General features: G+C 47.3%; 1 non-coding gene across 1 annotated transcript; it reads right to left on the bottom strand.

The window, feature by feature from the left end:
- Positions 1–4,204: 4,204 nt before the first annotated feature.
- TRNAL-AAG (transfer RNA leucine (anticodon AAG)) lies at positions 4,205–4,286 on the bottom strand. The gene has a single exon. It is a non-coding gene; the product is annotated as a tRNA-Leu (tRNA).
- Positions 4,287–5,170: the final 884 nt, after the last annotated feature.

Here is a 5,170-nt window from a genome sequence, read left to right as displayed (position 1 = left end):
TAATTGCCTTCGATGTCATAGCGGCCCCTCAATTCGGGTTTATCCTGGGACTGACTTGGCTGCGATTTCACAATCCACAGGTGGACTGGAAGGCCGGTTCAGTTACTTTTAATTCCGTCTTCTGTCAAGAACATTGTTCAGTATCCGTCCCGCAGTTCGTCGCAGGAAGTGCACTCCCAGAACTACCTCAGGCATATCAAGATTTTCGGGATGTTTTCAGCAAGGCCGCCGCCGAAACCCTACCACCACATCGGCCGTTTGACTGCCGGATTGATTTGGAAGCAGGGGCAGTACTTCCTTGTAGTAGGATATATGCTCTCACAGAAGCAGAAAACCAGTATCTGAAAGATTACATTGAAACAAATCTGGCAAACAGGTTTATCCGACACTCTACGTCACCCGTCTCCTCCCCCTTATTCTTCGTGCCCAAAAAGACTGGAGACCTCAGAACATGTATAGACTACAGGGCGATCAACAAAATTACCATCAAGAACCGCTATCCTTTGCTTTTGATACCGGTGTTGTTGGATCAGGTGCGTGGGTCGACAATTTACACCAAATTGGACCTTCGTGGGGCCTATCATCTGGTAAGGGTACGCAACGGTGATGAGTGGAAAACGGCATTCCGGACGAAATTTGGCCTGTATGAGTATCAGGTTATGCCGTTCGGCCTATGCAATGCCCCAGCAGCTTCCCAGCATTTTCTGGATGAAGTGCTCCGCGGGTACCTGGACGTGTTCGCGGTGGTCTACATCGATGACATCTTGATTTATTCCCAAAACTTGGAGGATCACCAAAAACACGTCCGGGCAGTCCTACAGAGGCTTCGGGAACATCAACTATATGCAAAACTCGAGAAGTGTGAGTTCCATCAATCCACTGTGGAGTTTCTAGGGTTCATTCTGTCACCTCAAGGAGTCACCATGGACAAGAAAAAAGTACAATCCATCCTGGATTGGCCCTCACCGAAATCAGTAAAAGACATTCAAACAGTCCTTGTCTTCGCCAATTTTTATCGTCGCTTCATAGAAGGATTCGCCAAGAAGGTACAGCCCATGACTAGACTGTTACGGAAGGGGGTAACCTTTTCCTGGGACGAAGCAGCTGAGGCAGGCTTTCAGGCTCTTAAAAAGGCTTTCGTTACTGCCCTGGTGCTAATGCATCCTGATCCAACCAAACCATACATTGTCGAGACGGACGCCTCCAGTTATGCTGTGGGGGCCATTCTTTCGCAATGAACTGAAAATGGACAATTACACCCAGTTGCCTACTACTCCCGGATGTTATTACCCGCAGAACAAAACTACGCCATAGCTGACAAGGAACTGTTGGCGATAAAGACAGCATTCGACGAACGGCGACATTATCTAATGGGGGCTCGACATACTGTAACCATTTTTACTGACCACCGAAACTTGCAGTTCTTGAAATCAGCAAAGGCTCTCAGTCCCAGGCAGCTCAGATGGGCCATGCATTTCTCTGAATACGATTTTGTAGTCACTTATCGCCCAGGAGTTGAAAATCGAAAAGCAGACATTCTATCGAGGTATCCGGAACCGGATCCCGATCAATCCACCACAAGAGTAGAAGAGCACAAGCCAATGGTTGATCCCAGTCGTGTAATCGGGAGTGTAGCTGCGGATGCAGTCTTCGATACTGTGAGAAAGGCGATGTCAGCACAGCAATTAGTCCAATGGGCTAGCCAGAACAAAAACCAAACTATCAAGGAAGGATTACCCTTTTTTAAATCAGCCTTGTATTTACCCACGACACCCCTGCAACAACAAGCCATTAAATGGTGTCATGACTCAAAATTCGTAGGTCACCCCGGAAAAGCTAAAACAATTGAAATAATAAAACGCCACTTTTGGTGGCCATCCATACCTAAGGATGTTCATATATATGTGACCCAGTGCGAAACTTGTCTCAGAAACAAATCAGATCATCAACGACCATCAGGAACCCTACAACCCTTACCAACGCCTCCCGATCCTTGGCATTCCCTGTCTATGGACCTAATTGTGGATCTACCGCTAAGCCGAGGGTTTAACACAATTTATGTAATAGTGCATTGTCTCACCAAAATGGCTCACTTTATACCATGCACTGGTACCCCGTCAGCCAGTACTCTGGTCCGCGGTATTGACGTTGGAGGTCGGACTTTCAAGCTCGGCCTCTATGCAGATGACATACTGCTCCACCTGAGGGAACCCACTAGCTCGGTCCCGGCTGCCGTTCGGGTTATTGAACGGTTTGGCCAATTCTCAGGCTTCAGGATGAACATAGGGAAGTCAATGATCTTCCCCTTTGCCCCAGATGCAGACAGGGACCTCACGGAACTGTCCCCCCTGGGGTTTCAAATTCGTACCGAAGGGATTAAATCAGAAGAAAGCAGCTTTGTATCATCCCCAGGCCAATGGGCTCATGGAGAGGGCCAACAGGGTTATCAAAGGAGCGATCCAATTAGCGACTGCGTCGGGAATGGATCCCCTCAAGACGACCAAGGAGGCCATCGCGGCTCACAGACTGACTCCCTACGGGATCACCCACATCTCCCCTTTTCGCATGTTGAGAGGGAGAAGGGCAGCCTCCACACTAGTGCAACCACGGTTGGCCAAAGTAAGAGAGTATGAGGAAGTGGACATGTCAGAAGTGGTGTGGAGGATAGAAAACAGCAAAGCACGCATGAAAAGGTGGAGCGACTGAAGAAGAATAACAAAGCAAAGGTCAGAGGTAACTGAAGGAGATTGGATCAAAATACGGTTGCCGGCAAAAGATCAAGTTACGGGTTCAAGGTTCAGCAGACCGGTAAGGGTGGTTCACAGAGGAACCAATTATGTCTGCACCGAAGACGGGCGCACATGGAACATGGAGAGAGTAGCCATGTTTGAAAAGAAACAAGGGAGAGAAAAGACCCATGAAAGATCCGAAATCGAGGAAGTAATGGACGATGAGAGAGAGAACAAGAGCCAGGAACTGACAGAAGAGAAGTCGGAGAAGAGGAAGTGGAAGCAAATACACCCATAGAAGAGCTAGCAGATGATCACGAGCAAGATACTCGCAGAGAGAGAGATGACCAGCCGAAAAGGGAACACAGAAGACCGGTGAGATACAATGACTATGTTCTACAATAACTGCTGTTGCATTATCAGAGGGAGGTGTGTAGAGATCTCGCTAGATGCGGAAACGCCACCCTGCGCTTCCCGCGGAGAAGCCTGGAACGAGGGCACGGAGCACCATCGACTCCTGCCTGCTCCTCCATTGGACTGGCATACAGGCCCCATAAAGCAGCCACCTAGACTCGTAATTGCAGCCCCATGTTTGTGGGCGTGTTGCCCTGTTGGCATTGTTTTCAGATGAGCTGCATTTCATCAGTTGCTGGATGTTATAAATAAAGCAACATTATCCAGAGCCTCACAGCCTCCTGTGCCTCATTTCAAGAATTATACTACACTGCCCCTTTTGGGAGGGAGGGAGCTGAATCCCTTTTAGCCCAAAGGCATTGGTTGGTGCTGTACTGCTGAGCATAGCCTGGCAAGCAGGCGATACATGTTGATTTTAGAACAATGCAGTTGTTTGTTCTTCTAAAAAATATTTTCGCTGTAGGATAGCTCACGGGCAATGCGTTTGTCTTGGCAGAGCAACACAAGTTCGAATCCCGATCCCACGCTGAGAAACCGCTCATTGGTATTAAGCGCGTTATAAAAGAACAATTATAATGATAAAATACTGTGTGCCACAGGATCTGTCCTAAAGAGATGATCCGAGAGGGGATTTCATTTTAGCGTTAAAAATCCTGTGAGACTAAAAGGTGCATTTACAGGCAGATCAAGATTGCATTGCCGTGTTATGCACATAATTACTCTGCCATGTAAGTTTCGTTTAAGGCACTTTTATTTTTATTCTTCAACGTACACAAGGATTATACGTTTTTGACAATCACATTAAGTACTATATCAATCAAAATAGTATTATTATTAACTGGGATCTTGAATACCGAGAGTTGTGTGAATTATCTATCATTGCTCTGCTTTCATGACAAATTCCCCATTCATAAAATTCGTCGAATGGCGACTGTTCTTTTAGGCCAGTGCAGCTGTCAACCAAAAATCAGTGATATAGGTGTGCCGTGTCAGTTAGATCACTGATTGCGGTTACACTGCAACTGTCACTAGGGAAGAAAGGCTTTGACAGGCAAAACTGTTGGCAGCGGTGGGATTCGAACCCACGCCTCCGAAGAGACTGGAGCCTTAATCCAGCGCCTTAGACCGCTCGGCCACGCTACCTGCGTGCGTAAATGTCTCTAATATTCACATGAGGAAACAACAGTGTCTGACGAAATGTGATTGACAGGGAATACCCTCGGAAAGCAAGCTGCAAACATGCCAACCTATGCTGTGCGGATTTAGAACTGTAAAGGGACTCTATGCCATAAGCTACATCTTAAACGTGTAACCACTTTTGACTTTGCATGCTCGGAAACATAGGCACATACATACTATGGAAAAATGAACAAGTCTCGCAAAGCATAATGTCCAGTGGTGGCCCTCTCAGTCTAAAGTTGTACTCGTCATGCTCGTCCCCATTTTTAAAACACCCCTTTCCACGTTTTTGTTTTCAATATTCATTAAACACCCCTTATTCCGGAAATCAAGAAGCCAGTAAACAATTCCACCACCCTTATTATTGTGGAGCCGGCGGCATCACACTTATGCCTAGTAATATCTTATCTTCCAAGAAAAAACCAGACATCTCTTTATACTGCCCTAAAGTCTGCACTGTTTCACACAAGCATCTTGTGAATAAAATACCTCCCCCTGCCCCAGCGCCTTGAGTAGGATCTTGTCACATTCCAGAAGCTCCTTAAGACTTTCCTCTTTTCCTCCTTCCCTCCTTCTCTCCCCTGCTAATCCCACATTTGCTGAATCAGTGTCCTTGGCCCTTATGCATCTTCAGGGCCTTGACCTCCCACACAAATTCTTCCCAGCTCCTGTCTACCCACAGCACTTTACATCTGCACACCCTCCGCTCTGGAGACTCGCACTTACACCTCCCGGGGCCAGGGCCGCATAGCACTCATCAGTCCTAGCACTTTGTCACCCACAAGCTGGGACGCCTCAGCACTTACCCACTCTTCCCTCTTCCTTTCTGCACTTGCACGATCTGAATA

The sequence above is a fragment of the Ambystoma mexicanum genome, chromosome 1p, assembly GCF_040938575.1.
Source record: "Ambystoma mexicanum isolate Mex_15411 chromosome 1p, UKY_AmexF1_1, whole genome shotgun sequence".
NCBI lineage: Eukaryota > Metazoa > Chordata > Amphibia > Caudata > Ambystomatidae > Ambystoma > Ambystoma mexicanum.
This window is presented reverse-complemented; position numbering and strand designations above follow the sequence as displayed.